This window comes from Leucopleurus acutus (assembly GCF_964270905.1).
Source record: "Leucopleurus acutus genome assembly, chromosome: 9".
Taxonomy (NCBI): Eukaryota; Metazoa; Chordata; class Mammalia; order Artiodactyla; family Delphinidae; genus Leucopleurus; species Leucopleurus acutus.
In genome coordinates, this window is record NC_139144.1 from 87,491,302 (window position 1) to 87,514,525 (window position 23,224).

The 23,224-nt window shown below is 40.7% G+C and overlaps 1 protein-coding gene across 1 annotated transcript in view; it reads left to right on the top strand.

Moving 5' to 3' along the window:
* The first annotated feature begins 1,371 nt into the window (after nucleotides 1-1,371).
* Nucleotides 1,372-23,224, top strand: part of MKLN1 (muskelin 1) — a 359,451-nt gene continuing 337,598 nt past the window's right edge. The window contains exon 1 of the mRNA XM_082846006.1: nucleotides 1,372-1,470. The gene's annotated coding sequence lies outside the window, so the exon portion shown is untranslated. The remainder of the gene's footprint in view (nucleotides 1,471-23,224) is intronic.

The following is a 23,224-nucleotide window of genomic DNA, read 5'->3' on the forward strand; positions in this document are numbered from 1 at the left end:
TGCTGACAACAGTAAAAACTTGTTTGTGTCAGGAAGTGAGGTACGACGATATGACCTGGAAGGTACAGACAAAACCACAGTGGCAGTTTTTGCATTACTTTTCTGACCACATTCTTTAAAATGGTGAGAAGCAGCTGATCTGCTGTAAAATGCGTAGTGTATGTTTGGTGGGAAATCAAATAATCAGAAAAACACATTTTCCCCTTAATCATTGCGGACATGCTAGACACTAGAAATTACATATAGATTTACATATACATGCATATGTGTGTGTAGAGAAAAAGGAAAGTGTATGCCTTTTTATGACATTTTGAACCAATGATTTTGTCATCATTTCTAGCATTTAACTGAAGCATTTAACAAAAACTTTGAAAGACTTAAGTCCAGTGATGTGGAAACTGTAATATCAGCTTTGAGTGCCTTCAGTGTTATTGAATCACAACCCCCAATCCTAAATCTCTGCCTTAAAGATTGGGTGGACCATGAGATTTTATCCTGTAAATCTAAGCTAAATGGCTTTTTCTATGTTTTAGTTCATGCTTTTCCATTTGTAAGGAAAACTCCCTGTTGGTTTGGCAGAATTATGAAAAACTTTATAGGAAACTGAAGAATGGAACGGAAGATCATGCTTTCTTTTCGGCTTTGCCTTGACTGTATCTCTTTCCAGCTCATCAGTTTCCCTCATCAGCCATGATGCATGATCTCCACTACATCCTTTCTGATTCCTTAATATGTCCCCCAATATTTACCTTCCTATCTAAAGCCTACTTCTTCTATCCCTTTCCGCTTTTCTGCCTTTGCCTCCCAATTCAGCCCTGTGCTGCCTGGATACTTAGCTCAAGCCTCCCCATATATTCCCTCCCAATCCTCCTTCCCCAGCAGGTCCCCTCCTCCCCTTCCCTGCTCGCTCTCCCTTCTCAGCAACTCTACCTCCTTACCTCTCTTTGACCTCCTTTATTCTCCTTCACAGTCTGGCCCTCGACTTCTCGGCCTCTTCTTCCCCTTCTTTACCTGCAGTGTCCTGCCTCAACTGGGGTCTCCTTCACACCCTTCTCTCTGGTCCCATCCCTGAGAACGCCGAACCCGAGCTTCCCTCAAGGGCTTGGCCTGGTCGGTTTCAGCCTGATTTTGTTCCCTTGCCCCTGAGCTGGGAAAAGAGTGTGTGGCGCAAAGTGGGGGCAAGAATCCCCCTCGGCGGTGGCCCCAGGCTGGTTCCCTCTCCGCCCCTCCCGAGCCCGGGTTGCGGCGCTTCCTGGGCGGATGGTTGGGACTTGCTGCGGCAGCTGCGGTTCTGCTGTGTCATGCAAGAAGGAGGCGGCGGCGGCGGCGGCCGGAGCTGGAGGGGGAGGAGGGGAGGAACCTGATCTCTCCAGCAGCGAAGGGCTGGAGGCAAACACCGAGTTCCCCCAGAGCCGCCCGGGAGCAGGGAGGGTTCCGCTACCCCGGGGAGCCCTCCCCGCGGGGCAGATGGTAAGTGGGGCGGCGCAGGTGGTCGCCTTGGGAAGGGAGTGCGCAGGGGGTTTAGGTGGGGAGGCGGGGAGAACTAGGAATCACCCCAGCCAAACTGAAGGAGTCCAGTGTCCAGCTGAAAGGGACCCAGGCCACGATAAGGATGACCCGCGGCAATAGTTACCGTTCGAATAACGCCCCGCAGTTGACCCAGGCTACACAGAGGAGTTGTGCATCCTGAGCTAAGGACCGAGCTAGAGGCAATGATTCAGAGTTAGACAACCATCATCCCATCAGCCGTGGCGCTTTAGGGTACAGCTGGCTAGCAAAAGTCAACATACACCATATTCCTATAGCCTGGCTGAGCTTTACGGGTTGTCTTGTTTAACACTAGGAAAGGCTATGGAAACCTGCCCAACCTCACTTTAGCCACGAACATAATGCTCTTGGCCAGTGGCCTTGGACAAACAGCCTCTGGTGCAATTAAACAATCAATAGGAAAAATAGCTTCATTCCCTTCACCACCCTCCTTCCCCAAGCAGCTTCAACCAGGGTAATTTACTCTGCTTAAAGGAGAAAGAAAACTGCCTTACGTTCCCTCCGCCCACCCAGCCCCACCTCCGTCAGCCTCGGTCCTACCCAAACTGCCCACCCCACTATGCACTCCACTTTCAGACTGTGATTTATGTTGGTTAAGGGGACTGCCTTAAACTCTGAACAATTTCACCTCTGCACAGTTTCACCTCTGCTGCCCTTTACCGGGAGGGGATTCAGAGATCTAGAACTGAAAGCAGTGAACAAGGGGGCAGGCTGGGCATATAGGAACATTACTTCTTTTACCTGAGTGCAATTCTCAGGACAACTTTTTAAAAAATTATTATTCTTTTCCATTTTGCTCCTGGAAATTTCAAAGCACTTTCTGCAACAGCTTTTTTTCTTTTTTCTTCTCTTTAATGTCAGTCATACATTAGCAGTAAGGGGTTGGCGGGATTAACTGAAAGGCTAATGACTGTCTCAAAAGCACATGCTGTTGCTAGGGAACTCAAGCTCATCCTGCTCTCTAATCACTAGCATGTTATGTGGAAATCAAACTTCTCAGGGTGTTATTAAAATGAATGGCATTTGGTTAAAGGCGTTCTCGCTTGTGTTGTAGCATCCTGGATTATTATCGATTGCCTCACACCCACATATCTTGTTTTCCTAATTTGATTTCTGTATGTGCGTCACTGCCAGGGACACGCAGACTAGACCAGTTAGGTTCACTTCCTGTTTCTCAGAACTGGTTTATATTTGGTCTCGTAGCTTTAGCTGGTAAAACATTATCAAACTGATCCTCTTGGAAAGAAATCTGTGCTTTCCGTGGAAACAAATTATCCCAATTAAATTCTAATTCCCATGGAAAACGTCATCATTTGAGGAATAAAGTAGACTGCCAGTTGCCATTTGAGAAAACCATCCTTGAAATGTAAAGCCTAGAAAAACCCATCATCTTTATTTCTCTTACTGAGAATCTTGATTCCTCAGCATTAGAACTAAAACAAACCCAATTCGAGAGGAGATTAAGTATGATATTTATAAAATAAAGCTAAAAAAAATACACATTGAAGCTGAGGAAATCATTTAGACTAAATAAGGCATAGAACTGAATAGAATCCAGGCCCCAGAAGCACAAATAAGCTTGGTTTAGCATTGGGGCACTCAGAGAACAGAGTGTGATTACAAGGCTACACTACAAATAGGAGCCCATTTCTTTGTACTAATTGTCTCTTTTACCAATTCTCTTATGTTCCTGGATAAGACAGCCTTGCTTATTTTTCAGTTCCTTCCTCTTTATAACAAGGATATGACAAAGGCAATATCATAAAGATAAGCACTATGTAAATAGTTAGATAGGTTCCGATGTAGATAATTTGTTTAGATGGAAAATAATAGGGTATCTATGGCATTGAGGAAAGATCGGCCAACTGAAAGTTAGGAAATTCTATAGACTGGATGACCTTGGGTGAGCTATTACAGGTCTTCTCGTGTCTGTTACCTCATGGAAGCTTAACAAAAGTGCCGGGCTAAAGGATTTCTTAAGATTCCTTCCATTTACAAAACTCTGTGATTATATTGAACTCACTACATAAAAATTTCAATTTTAGCTGAATTTTGCAATGTTAAATTTTCACACTGAAACTTTAATACCCATAGAAACCTTGGAGGAAATGATAATGGGAAATGGTTTGCTGTTGACACATCACTTTTTAGTGTCAGTTGCCAGACAAATAAAATCGACCTGACTCCCAATGTATTTACTCTCTGCTTGCTTTTCGGTGCTGTGGAAGTAACAGGATAAAAGATAGAAAGGATATAAAAGTGTATTGAAAGATCTTTCAGTCATTTTAGATATAGATAACCCAAAGTACTTTGATGAGCAAAACGGTGGAATGATGAATAAGGGCTATTCAAGAAATCCATGGTTAACTGAACCCTCATGGAGTTAGTAATCTATTTGCCTGTATTTTAATTAGTGATAGGCAAAAATGTAGCATGGATTCTTGAAATTTTCAGATTCAAGATGTTAAGAAGTAGGATAAAGAAATGTGAGATTTGTGCCAGAGAGAGAACATCTGACTTTGAAACCCAACTCTTCCACTTTATTTATTCATTATTGAGTGCTTGCTGTGTGTCAGGTACTGAGCAAGGCACTGGGAATACAAAGATGAATAAGAGAGTCTGCTCTGAAGGATCTTATAGTTTAATGAGGAGACAGAGGAGTACATAGTTGATCACACAACAGTGAGATGCTAGCAACAGGGGAGCTCATTGGAAAGGTACTTAACCTTGACTGGGCATAGTCAGGGTCCCTAACCATAGAAGATGAATTCAGAGAGGAGTTCTGAAGCATAAGTAAAATAATCCAGACAAGTGAGAAAGTTAAAGAGAAATGTAGTCCAGGCGAAGAAAGTCCTATATGTAAAGTCCTGGGGGTAAAAAAGTGGGCCCATAGAGTTGAAGGTGAAGGACAGTGCCCAGCAAGTAGTAGCTTCTGTCTTGTGTGAATGCATGGTGGAACCCAGAAGGCTCAGCAAGGTCTTGTATTATGAAAAGTCTTTTATGTCTTCCTAAGAAGTTTCAACTTATCCTAAGGCCAGTGGAGAACTACTGATGAATTTTAAGGAGCATAGTGAAGCAATCAAATGTCCATTTTATAAAGATCACTCCAGTTTGGAGAATTTATTAGTGTGCGCAACACTCTAGTTAGGAGGCTGTTTCAGCATTATGGGGAAAGAAATGATGGACGTCTAAACTAAGGCAACAAGAATGGAAATGGAGAGAGGAGAAGGATTCAAGAAATATTAGGGACACAGAACCAACTGAATTTTATTATTGTTTATATCTGCAGAATTAAGGAATAGGAGGAGATTTATGGCTCAGGTAAATGGGAAGATGGTGTTACCATTCACTAGGTTGGGGACTTCAGGAGGAGATGTAGGTTGAGGAGGGAAGGTAATTAGTTTAATTTGAAACATGTTGAGTTTGAAGTGTCCATGGGATATCAAAATGAAGCTTTCTACTATATAAATGCACAGGGGAGTCTAGAGCTCAGGAGAGAGATTTATGCTGGAATCATCAGAGTGAGTGACAGTCCCTGGAGGTAGATGGAATCCCCAAGAGAAAAGGTATAGAGTAAGAAGAGAAAAGGACCTACTCTGGAACCTTATGAAAATGCAAACATTTAAAAGGTGAGGAAACAAAGATACAGGAAAGAACATCCAGAGATGTAGGAGGACCAGGAACAAGTAGTTTCAGAGAAGCCAAGGAGGAATTGTCAATACTATTAAATGCTAGAGAAAGGCCAAGAAAAATAGACTGAAATTCCTTGGTTTCATCAGCAAGGTCAATGTTGTGTTTAGCAAGAAGGAGATTATTGGGATAATGGGGATAGTAACTAGATTGCAGTGGATTGAGGAATGGATAGGAGTAGAGGAGGTATATAGAGGAAGTTCTTCTGGATAAGAAGGACTAAAGTCCAAGTAGGGAAGGAAAATGAAAGTATTGGGAAGAGAAAATCATGATCTGTGAGGTTAAGGATGCATAGGGGAAGAAAGAAATAATATAGTAATACAAAGTTCTGGATTCTTTTAGCCTTCTTCAAATTGAATGGCATCACCATCTACCATTTGCTCAAGCCAAAAAGCATGTAGATGTTCATGATTCTTCTCTTTTCCTCAGTTCTCATGTCTACTCCATGAAGAATTCAGGTCAACTTTAACCTTCAAAACATTTCCACAATCTGTCTCTTTCTATCTCCAGTGCCATCACCCTAATACAAACATCATCTTCTGGGCCCCTGTAATAGATTCTAATTGGTTTTTCTGTTTCCACTTTTGCCTCCTTTCTCCACAGCACAGCTAGAGTGACATAAATCATAAAAAATAAATCAGATCATATTGCTCCCATCTTAGAATCCTTCCGTGCCTTCTGATTGCACTTTGAATAAAGTCCAGACTCCTTTGCTGGCCAGAAAGCCTTATGTGGCATCCCAGACCACCTCTGGGATGGTGGTCTCCCACCACTCTCCCCTGGCTCCAGTTGCAGTGGTCTTTTTTCTATTCCTGAAACACATTGGATTTGCTCTTGTTTTTAAAGGACTTACCCTAGATATTTCCTTTTCCTGGAATACTCTTTTGATTATTCTGATCTCTTTTGAAATGTCACCTCCTCAAAGAGGCCCTTCCTGCCCCGCCTGCTGAAAGTATCCTTCCTTGCCCCTTCCTACCAATCTTATATATATTTTTCATAGTAGTAAAACTTTATGACTGTTTTTTTTTATTGCTTATAAATGTGAACCCCTCTAAAATGTAAACCCCATGAGAATTCCTGGCACATGGTAGGCACTTAAAAATGTTCATTGGATGTTTGTAGAAAGCAAAAGAGAAGAGCAATTGATTTTTAGAAATCAGAGCTATCAAGGATCAGAGCCTGGTATGGCTGAAGAATGGCCAGTGATGATGGATTACTAGGCTTTCAAGGTTCCAGAAGTGGAAGAGTTATTAGCTGTGGGACCCTGGACATTCACATTCTCTGAGCTTTACTTTCTAGTTAATAATAATACATGCCTCACAGGGCTGTTAGGAAAATTAAATGAAATAATACAGGTATAGGTATAAGGCAGTCTTGTCAGTCTATTTTCAGGGAGTCTGGACTTCTGCAAATCGATTCATAACCTCTACATTGAGCTTTTCATGTGGGCTCCCCTATAATGGAGTTAACATTTGAGGATTACTTATTATTAGGGAAAATTTGACAAAATTGTGACTTTTTAAAATACCAGGATTCTGAAAGAATCTGGTAACTAGATTATTTAATAAGAAATCACAGCACTCCTACAAATCAATAAGAAAAACATCAAAAACTCTGGGAGATTGGGCAAAGGGTATGACAAATAGATAGCAGTTAAGGAAATACAAATGGGCCTTAAAAATATGCAAGAATACCCACCCTTTCTCATAACAAGAGATACGCAAATTACAACTGCAATGAGATATACTTTTTACATATCGGGTTGACACAAATCAGAAAGTTTAATTAGCATACTTGGTTTGCCAGGCTGGGGAGCAGGCACTTTTTTACATTGTCAATAGCCTGAAAATTGGTACAGCTTCTGAGGAGGGCAACCTGGCAGTATTTATCAAATTTCTAAATGTACAAAGCCTTTGACCTAGAAACTCCATTTTTCTATATTTATCCAATAGATGTACTCACCCATATTGAAGAATGACTCTTCTAGTATCATCACTGAAGCATTATTTATGGTAGATAAAGACTGAAAACAACCTATGTGTCCATCAATAGAGAAATGGTTAAATAAATTATGGTACAGTTATACAAGTGAATGGTAGTTAGCTGCTAAATTTGTGAGGCAGTTCTAGGTGTTCTGATGTGAAAAGATCTTCATGATAAATTACTAAGTAAAAAAAAAGATTAGGATGAAGAATAACATGTGGATTTTGCTAGCACTGTGTTTCTTTCTAAAGACTATTTACATTTTTGGTTGTTTTTTTTTTTTTTTTTTTTTGCGGTACGCGGGCCGCTCACTGTTGTGGCCTCTCCCGTTGCAGAGCACAGGCTCCGGACACGCAGGCTCAGCGGCCATGGCTCACGGGCCTAGCTGCTGTGCGGCATGTGGGATCTTCCCAGACCGGGGCACGAACCCGTGTCCGCTGCATCGGCAGGAGGACTCTCAACCACTGTGCCACCAGGGAAGCCCACATTTTTGGTTTTTTGCCTGAAAAACATTAACTGTGAGAAGATAAAATAAAGCAGGGCAAGAATAAATGTGGAGAGACAAACTGGGAAGGTATTTCAGTGATTCATGTGAGAGATGATGGTTTCCTGGTCTAGGGTGGTAGCATGCTCAGGAAGAGAAATGATCAGAGTCAAGAGTTATTTTAAAGAACTTGACATTTCAATGGAAACGGTGAGTTATGGCGAAGGAGGTAATATCATGATTGACTTGAGATTTCTTCCAAGATCCGATGCATGAGCAGAGATGTCAATTACTGAGATGGAGAATCCTGGGATAGTATCAGAAACGCAGGGGAAGATCAGAAGTTCTGTCTCAGGGGAGATGCCTACTGCAGATCTGTGATATGGATTAGAAGCTCAGAAGAGTTGCTAGAACTGGATTTATAAATTTCGGAGAAGATTGCCTAAGGCGGGTGGACATAATCAAAAGAAAAGCAAGCCCACGACTAAACTCTGATCATTTAGAAATTGGATAGAAAAAAAAAAAAAAAGAGCTGGCAATGGAGACCGAGAATCAGAAACTAGAAAAATAAAACCAGGAGGCTATGGAGCCAAAGGAACCAAGAGAGGAATATATTAAGGAGGATCAACTCATGTTAAATGCTTCCAAAAAGTCCCGGAAGATCGTTTTAACTTGTTTCTTTCATAAACCCTAAGCTCCTTGAAAGTTGGGATTATTTGATTTATTTTTGTATCCTCAGGGCTTGTACTGTGCCTCACACATATAATCAATGATCAGTACATTTGTGTTAAATTGGATAGAGAGACAAAGATACAGAGAGAGAGAGAGAGACAGAAAGAGATACAAAAAGACAACAGAATGTGTCTTTGTGTCTCGAAAAATAAGTAAGGCATATTCCCTTGAACTGTTCTGCAAACCAAACCTGATCTTAGGAAAAGTAAGAAGTTCTACTCCCTTGCTTTTACTCCTGAGCTAACACATTGATTGAGTGCTCAAAATCCCACATTGCTGGGATGTTAAGAGCCTCCTGAAAACATTTTGATAAGTAATATTCACCAGTGTCTCGTCATTCTGAGTCATTTTTGTCTTTATTTAGGTCCTGGATGATGACAAAAAGAGCAATTTGCTTTTCCTCACCTATGTGACTCCATCATACCACCTTGAAGCAGTTGATGGAGTCTGGAGAATCCATTTCGGGGCCACTACAGTTCTGTAATACACTGTAACCACTGATAAGGATGCCCAGCCCCAGTTTCCCATCAAAGAGAAAGATGACTTTGGGCAGGAAGAGACATATCACCTCTTAGAGAAACCACCAGCTTCTCAGTCTGTTATTGTTTTTGCAGAAAGGTGCTACTGCTATCAGGAGAGAATATAGAGGATACCAAAGGAGGAGAGGGTTTGACTTTGTCCTGAGAACATGGAAACCTTCTACACAGCACAAGAGATGTCATGACTTTTGAGTCCAGTGTCCTTTAGTCAGAAACCAAAATAATAGATGTCATTTAAACAATATTTAAAATATTATGACATCCTGTATTATTTAGTTAGACCAGAGGCTAGCAAATTTTTCTGTAAAAGGAAATATTTTAGGCTTTGTGGGCCACACAGTCTCTGTCCCAACTACTCAGCTCTGCCATGGTAGTGCTAAAGCAGCCACAGACAATAAGTAAACGAATGACCTTGGCTATGTTTCCAATTAAACTTTATTTATGGAAAATGAGATGTGCATTTCATATAATTTTCACATGTCATGAAGGATCATTCTTCTTTTGATCATTTTCAGCTACTTAACAATATGAAAAACATTTTTTAGCTCACAGGCCACGTGAAAACAGGGGTGGGCTGTATTTGGCCCACGGACACTAGTTTGGCAACCTCTGATTCAGACAAACAAGAAGATCATGTCGTGAGAAAGATTTTCAGATTCAGAGTTCTGGAGAAAATAATCTGTTTCTTTAACTTTACTTAACTTTAACTTTACTTTAACTTCTCAAATTTATTTGAACGTATAAACACATTTGCCTACATCTGACTTAGTTGGGAATAAAGTATGTCTCCTCAGTTCAGTATTCATTGAACACTTGGCCCCTTCTCATCCATGTAACGATTCAACGTGCATGAATGTAGTGTTTCTATAGAGCAAACTGAAGAATTCTTACCGCTTGACTATGTAAATACCCAAACCAAGAGAGGATATAGTCATTCTAATCACATTTTTTAACTGTATTAATTCATTCAGTAAGTACTTACTTTTTTTTAACATCTTTATTGGAGTATAATTGCTTTACAGTGTTGTGTTAGTTTCTGCTATATAACAAAGTGAATCACGGATATGCGTATGTATATCCCCATATCCCCTCCCTCTTACATCTTCCTCCCACCCTCCTTATCCCACCCCTCTAGGTGGTCGCAAAGCACGGAGCTGATCTCCCTGTGCTATGCGGCTGCTTCCCACTAGCTATCTGTTTTACATTTGGTAGTGTATATATGTCCATGCAACTCTCTCACTTCTTCCCAGCTTACCCTTCCCCCTCCCCATGTCCTCAAGTCCATTCTCTACGCCTGTGTCTTTATTCCTGTCCTTCCCCCAGGTTCATCAGAACCTTTTTTAATTTAGATTCCATATATATATATGTTAGCATACGTTATTTGTTTTTCTCTTTCTGACTTACTTCACTCTGTATGACAGACTCTAGGTCCATCCACCTCACTACAAATAACTCAATTTCGTTTCTTTTTATGACTGAGTAATATTCCATTGTATATATGTGCCACATCTTCTTTATCCATTCATCTGTCGATGGACACTGAGGTTGTTTCCATTTCCTGGCTATCGTAAATAGTGCTGCAATGCATATTGTGGTATATGACTCTTTTTGAATTATGTTTTTCTCAGGGTATATGCCCAGTACTGGGATTGCTGGTTCATATGCTGGTTCTATTTTTAGTTATTTAAGGAACCTCCATACTGTTCTCCATAGTCACTGTACCAAATTACATTCCCACCAACAGTGCAAGAGGGTTCCCTCTTCTCCACACCCTCTCCAGCATTTATTGTTTGTAGAATTTTTGATGATGGCCATTCTGACTAGTGTGAGGTGATACCTCATTGTAGTTTTGATTTGGATTTCTCTAACGATTAGTGATGTTGAGCATCTTTTCATGCGTTTGTTGGCAGTCTGTATATCTTCTTTGGAGAAATGTCTATTTAGGTCTTCTGCCCATTTTTGGATTGGGTTGTTTGTTTTTTTGATATTGAGCTGCATGAGCTGCTTATATATTTTGGAGATTAATCCTTTGTCAGTTGCTTCATTTGCAAATATTTTCTCCCATTCTGAGGGTTGTCATTTTGTCTTGTTTATGGTTTCCTTTGCTGTGCAGAAGCTTTTAAGTTTCATTAGGTCCCATTTGTTTATTTTTGCTTTTATTTCCATTTCTCTAGGAGGTGGGTCAAAAAGGAGCTTGCTGTGATTTGTGTCAAACAGTGTTCCGCCTATGTTTTCCTCTAAGAGTTTTATAGCGTCTGACCTTACATTTAGGTCTTTAATCCATATTTTTGTGTACGGTGTTAGGGAGTGTTCTAATTTCATTCTTTTACATGTAGCTGTCCAGTTTTCCCAGCACCACTTATTGAAGAGGCTGTCTTTTCTCCATTGTATATTCTTGCCTCCTTTGTCAAAGATAAGGTGACCATATGTGCGTGGATTTGTCTCTGGGCTTTCCATCCTGTTCCATTGATCTATATTTCTGTTTTTGTGCCAGTACAATACTGTCTTGATTACTGTAGCTTTATAGTATAGTCTGAAGTCCAGGAGCCTGATTTCTCCAGCTCCATTTTTCTTTCTCAAGATTGTTTTGGCTATTTGGGGTCTTTTGTGTTTCCATACAAATTGTGAAATTTTTTTGTTCTAGTTCTGTGAAAAATGCCATTGGTAGTTTTATAGGGTTTGCATTGAATCTGTAGATTGCTTTGGGTAGTATAGTCATTTTCACAATGTTGATTTTTCCAATCCAAGGACACAGCATATCTCTCCATCTGTTTGTATCATCTTTAATTTCTTTCATCAGTGTCTTATAGTTTTCTGCATACAGGTTTTTTGTCTCCTTAGGTAGGTTTATTCCTAGGTATTTTATTCTTTTTGTTGCAGTGGTAAATGGGAGTGTTCCCTTAACTTCTCTTTCAGATTTTTCATCATTAGTGTATAGGAATGTAAGAGATTTCTGTGCATTAATTTTGTATCCTGCTACTTTACCAAATTCATTGATTAGCTCTAGTAGTTTTCTGGTAGCATCTTTAGGATTCTCTATGTATAGTATCATGTCATCTGCAAACAGTGACAGTTTTACTTCTTTTCCGATTTGGATTCCTTTTATATCTTTTTCTTCTCTGATTGCCGTGGCTAAAACTTCCAAAACTATGTTGAATAACAGTGGTGAGAGTGAGCAGCCTTGTCTTGTTCCTGATCTTAGTGGAAATGGTTTCACTTTTTCACCATTGAGAACAATGTTGGCTGTGGGTTTGTCATATATGGCCTTTATTATGTTGAGGTAAGTTCCCTCTATGCCCACTTTCTGGAGAGTTTTTATCATAAATGGGTGTTGAATTTTTTCAAAAGCTTTTTCTGCATCTATTGAGATTATCATACGGTTTTTCTCCTCCAATTTGGTAATATGGTGTATCACATTGATTGATTTGCGTATATTGAAGAATCCTTGCATTCCTGGGATAAACCCCACTTGATCATGGTGTATGATCCTTTTAATGTGCTGCTGGATTCTGTTTGCTAGTATTTTGTTGAGGACCTTTGCATCTATGTTCATCAGAGATATTGGCCTATAGTTTTTGCGACATCTTTGTCTGGTTTTGGTATCGGGGTGATGGTGGCCTCATAGAATGAGTTTGGGAGTGTTCCTTCCTCTGCTGTATTTTGGAAGAGTTTGAGAAGGATAGGCATTAGCGCTTCTCTAAATGTTTGATAGAATTCGCCTGTGAAGCCATCTGGTCCTGGGCTTTTGTTTGTTGGAAGATTTTTAATCACAGTTTCAATTTCAGTGCTTGTGATTGGTCTTTATATTTTCTATATCTTCCTGGTTCCGTCTCAGAACATTGTGCTTTTCTAAGAATTTGTCCATTTCTTCCAGTTGTCCATTTTATTGGCATATAGTTCCTTGTAGTAATCTCTCATGATCCTTTGTGCTTCTGCGGTGTCAGTTGTTACTCCTCGTTTTTCATTTCATTCTGTTGATTTGAGTTTTCTCCCTTTTTTCTTGATGAGTCTGGCTACTGGTTTATCAATTTTGTTTATCTTCTCAAAGAACCAGCTTTTACTTTTATAGATCTTTGCTATTGTTTCCTTCCTTTCTTTTTCATTTATTTCTTATCTGATCTTTATTATTTCTTTCCTTCTGCTAACTTTGGGGTTTCTTTGTTCTTCTTTCTCTAATTTTGGGTTATCATGTTTTCATTGTCATTTGTCTCTAGATATTTTTTGATTTCCTCTTTGATTTCTTCAGTGATTTCTTGTTTATTTAGTAGTGTACTGTTTAGCCTCCACTTGTTTGTATTTTTTACAGTTTTTTTCCTGTAATTAATATCTAGTCTGGTAGCGTTGTGGTCAGAAAAGATACTTGATACGATTTCCATTTTCTTAAACTTACCAAGGCTTGATTTGGGACCCAAGATATGATCTATCCTGGAGAATGTTCCATGAGCACTTGAGAAGAAAGTGTATTCTGTTGTTTTGGGATGGAATGTCCTATAAATATCAACTAAGTCCATCTTGTTTAATGTGTCATTTAAAGCTTGTGTTTCCTTATTTATTTTCATTTCAGATGATCTGTCCATTGGTGAAAGTGGGGTGTTGAAGTCCCCTACTATTATTGTGTTACTGTCTATTTCCCCTTTTATGGATGTTAGCATTTGCCTTATATATTGAGGTACTCCTATGTTGGGTGCATAAATATTTACAGTTGTTATATCTTCTTCTTGGATTGATCCCTTGATCATTATTTAGTGTCCTTCTTTGTCTCTTGTAATAGTCTTTATTTTAAAGTCTATTTTGTCTGATATGAGAATTGCTCCTCCAGCTTTCTTTTGATTTCCATTTGCCTGGAATATCTTTTTCCATCTTTCAGTCTGTATGTGTCCCTAGGTCTGAAGTGGGTCTCTTGTAGACAGCATATATATGGGTCTTGTTGTTGTATCCATTCAGCCAGTCTATGTCTTTTGGTTGGAGCATTTAATCCATTTACATTGAAGGTAATTATTGATATGTATGTTCCTATTACCATTTTCTTAATTGTTTTGAGTTTGTTTTTTGTAGGTCTTTTCCTTGTCTTGTGTTTCCTGCCTAGAGAAGTTCCTTTAGCATTTGTTGTAAAGCTGGTTTGGTGATGCTGAATTCTCTTAACTTTTGCTTATCTGTAAAGGTTTTAATTTCTCCCTCAAATCTGAATGAGATCCTTGCTGGGTAGAGTAATCTTGGTTGCAGGTTTTTCTCCTTCATCACTTTCAATATGTCCTGCCACTCCCTTCTGGCTTGCAGAGTTCCTGCTGAAAAATCAGCTGTTAACCTTATGGGGATTCCCTTGTATGTTATTTGTTGCTTTTCCCTTACTGCTTTTAATATTTTTTCTTTGTATTTAATTTTTGATAGTTTGATTAATATGTGTCTTGGTGTGTTTCTCTTTGGGTTTTTCCTGTATGGAACTCTCTGTGTTTCCTGGACTTGATTGACTATTTCCTTTCCCACGTTAGGGAAGTTTTCGACTATAATCTTTTCAAATATTTTCTCAGACCCTTTCTTTTTCTCTTCTTCTGGAACCCCTATAATTCGAATGTTGGTGCATTTAATGTTATCCCAGAGGTCTCTGAGACTGTCCTCAATTCTTTTCATTCCTTTTTTTTTTTATTCTGCTCCCTGGCAGTTATTTCCACCATTTTATCTTCCAGCTCACTTATCCGTTCTTCTTCCTCAGTTATTCTGTTACTGATTCCCTCTAGAGTATTTTTAATTTCAGTAATTGTGCTCTTCATCACTGTTTGCTCTTTAGTGCTTCTAGATCCATGTTAAATGTTTCTCGTATTTTCTCCATTCTGTTTCCGAGATTTTGGATCATCTTTACTCTCATTACTCTGAATTCTTTTTCAAGTTGGTTGCCTATTTCATCTTCATTTATTTGGTCTTGTAGTTTTTTACCTTGCTCCTTCGTCTGTAATATATTTTTTGTCGTTTCATTTTTTTTTTTTTTTTGGATGGGTGGTGCTGTATTCCTGTCTTACTGGTTGTTTGGCCTGAGACGTCCAGCACTGGAGTTTGCAGGCAGTTGGATAGACCTGGGTCTTGGTGCTTAGATGAGGACCTCCAGGAAACCTCACTCTGATTGATATTCCCTGGGGTCTGAGGTTCTGTGTTAGTCCAGCAGTTTGGACTCAGAGCTCCCACCACAGGAGCTTGGGCCCAACCTCTGGCCTGGGAACCAAGATCCCACAAACTTTGTGGTGTGGTTAAAAAAAAAGAAAGAAAGAAAAAAAGGAGCAGTATAATATCAAAGAATAAAAAATATTTTATGAATAATAAAACTATATTTGAAACAACTGCAACAAGGTAAAATAAAATCACAACAGAAAAAAGAAAAAAAAGGTGAGGGGGGGGAAACAGGCCAAAAGGAGAGATCACTAACAAAGTATAAAGAATAAAATAAAATTAGAAAAATAAAAGATTTATCAGGAAAAATAAAAATATAAAAGAATCAACAACAATGAATCAACAAGCTAAAACAGAACCTAATCTAAAAGAGGAAAAACGAAAAGAAAAAGAAAAAAAAAAAGCCTTGGCTATGGGGGTGGAGTTTAGGTGGGGGGTGGAACTTAGGCAGGGGCGAGGTTTAGGATGGGGCAGGACCTGGGGGGGTGACGTTTGAGCATGGGGCGGGGCCTCTGCTTAGGACTGGCCCAAAGGGGAGAGGCAGCATGTGGAAAGGAGGGCCTCTGGAGTGTGGAGTTCCGGAGTTTGGAGATAAGGCCCTGCGTGTGGGTGTGTGGGTAGGGTTTAGGCCCAGTGCATTGGAGGGGGTCTCCGAGTGTAACCTGGGTGGGTTTGCAGGGGCAGGGCTTGAGCTCTGTGCTGCAGGAGGGAGGCTCTGAGGGCAGAGGATTTGCAGGGGCAGGGCTTGAGCTCTGTGCTGCAGGAGGGAGGCTCTGAGGGCAGAGGATTAGGCCTTGGAGCCGGACAGGCTCCCCAGTGCCTAAGTGGACAGTGAAAGCGCTGGCCCCATTTCCTTCTGTTCCTTTGTGCCCCCCCCATCTCCCCCCAGGGTCTCTCCCATCCCTGCTGGACCCCTAGCCACTGGACCCCTAACCATGGGTGGGTCCCGCTGGGTGCAGGAACTCCTTCCCTCCCCTAGCCACCCCTTAGGGGTGCTGGTCCCGGAGGTCCAGCCTTTACTTTTGCTCCCCCTTCTCTCCCTCCCACTCTCCTCAGGACCCACATGGCTGGAGGGGGTGGACAGAGGATCAGGCCGGGGATCTCAACAGGTTCCTGGGAGTCCAAGTGGGTAGGGGAAACCTGGCCACGCTCCCTTTTGATCCTCTGTCCTCCCAATGGTTCCCCAATTTCTCCCCTCAGGCGTGGGATCCCTTCCCCTCCACTAGCCGCCCCTCAGGGGTGCCAGTCCCGTCCCGCCTCCACTTCTCCCCCTTCACTCCCCCCACACCCCACATCCTACCTGGTCTCTGGGGGCTCCTCCTGTCCCCTTAAGTGTCCATGGTCCCCCACTGGTGCCTGGTAGGTGCCCTAGTTGTGAGGAGACGCGAATTCCAGGTCCTCCTAGTACACCATCTTTACTCCACCTCTCAGTAAGTACTTATTAATAATCATTTTTACATAGTGCAGTACTGAGTGTTAGAGAGTTAGAGATAAAAGAGGTTAGAAGATAGATAGATAGATAGATAGATAGATAGATAGATAGATAGATGAAAAATCTAGTGGCTGATAGGTGTCAGTGAGACTTGTTTGACAGTAATTGTATTACAGTATAAATGTAGTCATTTAAGCCACAGTTAGGTAGTTAGACAAAACTAAATTTAAATCCGAGCTCTTTTGTTTCCCTGATGTGTGACCTTGAGCTGATTACATAAACCATATAAGCTTCAGTTTCCTCTTTTTAAAATGGGCATAATAATACCCACCTCCCAAGGAGGAGCTGTGGGAATTAAATAAGACATAGTGTATGTAGATCAGCTAGCATGGTACCTGTACATGATAGGTAATCAGTAAACAATAGCTGTTGTATTACACCAATATGAAGGTGCGTAATTTGTTCTAAAGGAGCACCAAAGGCAAAGTAGAGTAGCCCTGTGAGTCAAGAACTTGCGAATACAAATGAAAACCCACAAACCTGAAGCTTGATGCCTGGTAGAGAAGATTTGGGTGAAAATAAAAGCAGAAGTGACATTGTCACAGGAGCTTACAATAAGGCAGCTGGCTAGTTGTCTTGCCTTTGCCAGCTGCTGGATTGTCTAAGGAGCTCTGCCTATAGGTCTAATTCTCCAAGTTCCCCAAGACTTAAATGCCAGTTTTGACTAGGGAGAAAGTGTGTCATCAGTATCAGCCCCAGCGTCGTGCTTCCTTCTAGCCAGGTCAGCTGTGAGCTTTGGATATCTGCAGGTCCCTCCTATTATGCCTCCCACTCCATGTTTGTCCAATTCTGGGCTTCCACCCTAACCTCCACACCTTCAGTCTCTGCTCATTCTGCCTTGCATCCAGGCTTCCTGTAGATTTGGGACACTCTCTTGAACCCTGGTCTTTTTGACCATGATTCTGATGTCTTGTTTAATACAGAGGGCTGTATTAAATACAGAATACAGAGGGCTGTATTCTGCTGTTCACACCCCTGCCGTGATCTCCTTAAACTATGATACACCCGTGCCTCAGCCTTCATGCTGGACTTCTTAGTATTAATAGCTTCTTGAACTTCACCTTGGTAAGAGACATCAGGTCTTGAACAGCCCAGCTGCCCTAATCCAAGCCGGCTTCTGTATTCACAGCCCATGCCCTGAGGAGAGCTCTCCACTCCCTTCGGGGCTCATGCTGTCTCTCCACTGGCCATGTGTTGTCAGCTAGTTCTAGCATGCTTTGTGATCCTGTTATGGCCACATCAATAATGCTTTCCCAATACAAATGACAGAATTAATAGCACAGGGCCACAATGTAGGGGTAATGGAGAACTTCAACATCTACTGACAAGCTCATTCTGCTGAAAAGTGAACGTCAAAGTTGGCATGACTTAAATTTAAACTAATTGCTTATTGAAAAGGTACTATTCTATGCTTAATTCTAACCAGCTAAGAAGAATGTGTTGGTGAAGTGGAAGTGACAGACAACTTAAAGTGACCACAGTATCCTTGAATTTGTAGTAGCCAGAGAAGGCAATTCTTCACTTGCTAACCGGATACAAAGAAAACTTGAGCAAGTTAAGAGAATATATGGACATAAGGCTCTATCTGGCCAGGAACTAGGAAAGAAAGCTCAAGAGGAGTAAAGTGACTTGAAATTTAAATTCTTATGAAGCCAGTGATTTCAATAAAGAAAAGGGAGCATCTAAAAAAGATCAATGTGGCTGCTCAAGAAGTGTTCTGATTAGCTTGTATTTTTAAAGGACATGTACACAAATAGATAGCAGGAGGGGGAGGCCTCACTCTAAAGAAGGAAATAATGTGAAAATAATGTCAGAGGACTTAAAGGCCAGAGAAAACTAGACTCTGGGAAAAGTACTGAAGACAATTTTTGTTTGTTTTTTGCTTAGGGATATAGTAAGAATAATAATAGAGAAGGGGTAGCACAACCCAACTACTGAATGGGGCAGACTGTCTGATGTTAATAGGTAGCTAAAAACCAAAATCATTCAATTATAGCATTTACTAGATGCTAAGGTACAAGGCTTTTCCCACACATTTTTAATAATTCTAAAATGAGAAAGTGTCTTCAATAGATGTATTTAACGTGGTAGTGTTTTGTGGGGAAGGCTCTAAAAACAGTAAGTGATGGTGTATCATACAAGGAGTTGAAGAATAGAAGAGCAGCAAGTACTAGAGACAGGACTGAGACAAGAGAGGAAAACTGTGGTCAAAACCTCTAAGAAAGGGTAAAAAGAGACTTCTCTGGGCCCACAGAAGCCAAGTCACTGTACAGGTATGTCACAGAGGCAGGGAGAATGATGTCTTTGTCAGTTGGAGCTACTATAACCAATACCATAGACTTGTACAAAAAGCATTTATTTCTCTGTTCTGAAGGCTAGTAAGTCCAAGCTCAAGGTGCCAGCTGATTTGGTATCTGATGCAGATGAGCACCTTCTTGTATCCACACAGAGAGAGAGAGAGATCATCTCTCCTTATAAGGGCACTAATCCCATTCATGGGGTCAGATAATGGCTTGCCCTGGGCAGGACATTTTGAACTGTGCCTGGCACACAGCACATGAGTACTATTGTGTCCTGCCTCTTCTGAATCCCTGCTGTAGTCGACATAAAGCCCCAGTGCTCCAAAGTCCAACTTAGTTAGCTATAGTTAGCCCTTGGAGGGCTCCTCTAAGAAGATATTTAGGTCAAGATATAGGTCTCAGGTCACAAACCAGGAAAAGACATTGCAAAGTGGTATAAGACTTCTAGATTACAAAAAAAAAAAAAAGACAGGAATGGTCCAAATAAGTAACCAGAAATCAAAGTAGCCAGGAGACAGAGACTTTGCCAGAATGAATTCAGGGGAGAATTGGAGCTATGGTCTTATTTCTTCTACTAAGTCTATGTAACCTGTTTAAAAGAAGGAATTCAGAGAACCCATAGATTAGTTGGCCATGGAGGAAATTGTCCCAGTCACATATGATTAGACTTTTAGAAACTGTGATGTGCCCAGGTGGTCCCTATGCAACTGGAATGTAAGGGGTTTAGTACCTAAGGAAGGGACCATGTCCTTTCATGATTTTAACTCTAGTTTCTATTGCATTAATGGTGGTAGAACAAATGTTTTCAAATGGCAGAGGATTTGTCGTTTTCTATCAAAAGCAATGATCTTGATACTTAAAGATGTAGTCCTTACCTTAGTTGTCTTCTCGCATGAATCCCTCTTTCTCAGCTGCCCTTTCTGTAGGACATCCATGTAGTTTTGAGAAAGCTGACTCCACCTTTATCACCAGAAGATAGCGCATGTGGTCCAGACTAAGTCAATGAGTGAATTTCATCCCCTTGGCCCCAGTGACCACTTCATGTATGGGCATGTAACCTAAGTCAGTCCAATCAACGAAAGAGAATGTCAGGATTTTTCTGCTAAGGCAAAGACACTTTCCTCTAGAAGTGAATGCAGAAGCATGTAACCTGGGAGTTCTTGGACACCATCTAGGGACCAGGAGGGGAGAGTCTCTTGGGAGAGTCTACTGAGAATGGAGCTGTCACCAGGGACTAAAGCAAAGAAATGAAGAGGGAACCATCAGGTCCTCTCCACATTGTGTGAGCCACCTAACCATACATGGCCCTGAAGCCTTTGAACTTTTCTACTAACAGGAGGCAATAAATTCAATATTTTGTTTAAGTCAATTTGAGTTAGATTTCTCTTTCTTGAAACCAAAGCATCATCTCTGATTCAAAAGGATAGAACAAACATGATTAAGAAGGAATGGGGGACTTCCCTCGTGGTGCAGTGGTTAAGAATCCGCCTGCCAGGGCTTCCCTGGTGGTGCAGTGGTTGAGAGTCCGCCTGCCAATGCAGGGGACACGGGTTCATGCCCCAGTCCGGGAGGACCCCACATGCCATGGAGCGGCTGGGCCCGTGAGCCATGGCTGCTGAGCCTGTGCATTCAGAGCCTGTGCTCTGCAACGGGAGAGGCCGCAACAGTGAGAGGCCCGCGTACCGCAAAAAAAAAAAAAAAGAATCCGCCTGCCAATGCAGGGGACACGACTTCAAGCCCTGGTCCAGGAGAATCCCACATACCATGGAGCAACTAAGCCCGTGTGCCACAACTACTGAGCCTGTGCTCTAGAGCCCACAAGTCACAACTACGGAGCCCAAGTGCCACAACTACTGAAGCCTGCGTGCCTACAGCCGGTGCTCCACAACAAAGAGAAGCCACCGCAATGAGAAGCCTGTGCACAGCAACAAAGAGTAGCCCCTGCTCTCTGCAACTAGAGAAAGCCCATGCACAGCAACAAAGAGTGGCACCCGCTCTCCACAACTAGAGAAAGCCTGTGCGCAGCAACGAAGACCCACTGCAGCCAAAAATAAATAAATAACTAAATGAAATTTATAAGGAAAAAAAAAGAAGGAATGGAATAAATTTCCGATGGATTAAAGAGTTAAATATGAAAAATGACCCATACAAGAGAAGTGATATGTCTTGAAAAGATGAAAGTGGTGTAAGCATTTCTTGACCTTAGAGTGGTAAAAATCTGAGTGAAAAAATAAAGGTTTATGGTTTGTAAAAGAAAAACATTTATAGATTTGACTACTTAAAACTTTTTAGTTTATGTAGATGAAACAGTACCACAAACAAAATTAAAATATAAATGAGAGCTAGAACTTTTGCAACTAGATATATATGTGACAAAGAGCAAATTTTACAAATTTGAGCAAAGAGCAAAATCTTACAAATTTATAAGAATAATACAACATTTCAAAAGAAGTGTGGGTAAAGAACACGAAAGCCATGTGGGTAAAGAACATGAAAAGGCAAAAAGAAAAAAAGGAGTTCGATTGGTCCAGTCTTAGTAGTAATTAAAGGCAGACTGGAATGGATCAAGTGAAGACTCCATAAGTAGAAATATAAAGTAAAACCAGATGGCTTTGTACCTAACAAATTGTCAAGAACTTTAAAATGATAACTTCCATGAATAAAGATTCAGGGAAATAAACACACTTATACAATATACATGCTTATACAATATGGGGCATGTAAATTGGTTCAAGCATTCTAGAGAGCAATTTGGCATTGTGTATAAAAAAATTTTAATGTGTGCAAACTATTTAACACAGTAATTTCATTTTTAAGACTTCATCCTAAGAAAATAACCAGAAACACTCACAAAATTTAATGTAGAAGAATATTTAGTAGAGCATGCCTTCTTTATAATATTGAACACTTGGAGATAACCTAAGGGTCCAAAAAGAAGTATTCTATAAATTGTAATATATTCCTTTGATGAAATCTATGCATCCAGTGAAAAGAAGATTATGGAAGATGTCATGATATCAGAAAATGTTGGTAATTTATTTTTAAATATATCTGCTCAGAAAAAAAGACTGGATGGATACACAGAAAAATATTGTTAGTGGTAATATCTCAATAGTGGACTTACAATTGATTTTCTTCTTCATGAGTTTTGAATATTTTAAATCCACTTCAGTAAGTGACCATGTCGTGAATATCTTTTTAGGCACTGAAATGCCAAGCCCAATGCTCTAGACAGAGCAGGCACTCAACAAATATATGGTGAACTGTTTAGGATGATCAATTGCTAGTTAAAAATGTAACAAGGTTGTCTTGTGGGGTAGTGAGCTCACAAGAGTTGTCTAAGCAGAAACTAGCTGGCTGGCTGTTATACTAAAGACTTCCATTTCATAAAAAAAACTTCTGTACCTTGCCCAACTCCATTTTCTTCCCAGCCATTACCTGCTTCCCTTACAGCCAAACTTCCAAGAGGAGTCTTCACTTGATCCATTCCAATCTGCCTTCTAATGCTGTAGAAACTGTGTTCATCAGATCTAATTACCAAACCTTATCACTCATCCTACCCCAGAGAGAACTGTTGATCATTTCCTCTTTGAAGGTCTCTTCTCCCTTTACTTGCAGACCTCTGTCCCGTTCTTACGCTATCTCTCTGCTCCTTCCCAGTCTCCTCCTCTGGCTCCTCTTCCTCTGACAGCTGCCTGCATGCTTTTTTTTTTCAAGGTCTTGGCACTCTTCTCACTGTATGCCCTCCTCAGGGTATCCCATCCGTTCTGAGGACTTAACTACCAGTGGACACTGACTTCTGAACCTATATATTCAGTCCAAACTTCTCTCCCGATCTGCAGACGTGTCTTTCATTTGCCATTGGATGTCCTATAATCACTGCAAATTTAATATGCTACTCATCCTCCTCCCCCCACCTTCTTGCTCTCCTTCTCTTATTTAGCTTAGTTAATATCATTACACTTCAACCTTGGCCTCTCTCCCCTACTCCCAAATGCCTATCTAATCAATAACTATGTCCTCAATGCTACTTCTAAATCTCCCTTGGATTTGTCACTACTTTTCATCCTGTTGCTGCTATGGTGATTCAGACCATAATCCTTTCCTTAGACTATTACAGTGACCTTCTAATTGGCTTTCTTGGCTCCAGTCTACCCTTACTCTAGTTCAGCCGTCATCTTGCTACTAAATTTTTATGTATTTATTTTTAATATGAATAATCACATCCCTTCCCTATTTAGGAACCTCTGATACCTTTCATACTTATTGTCTTCAGGGGAGAGTCCAAGTTCCTTAG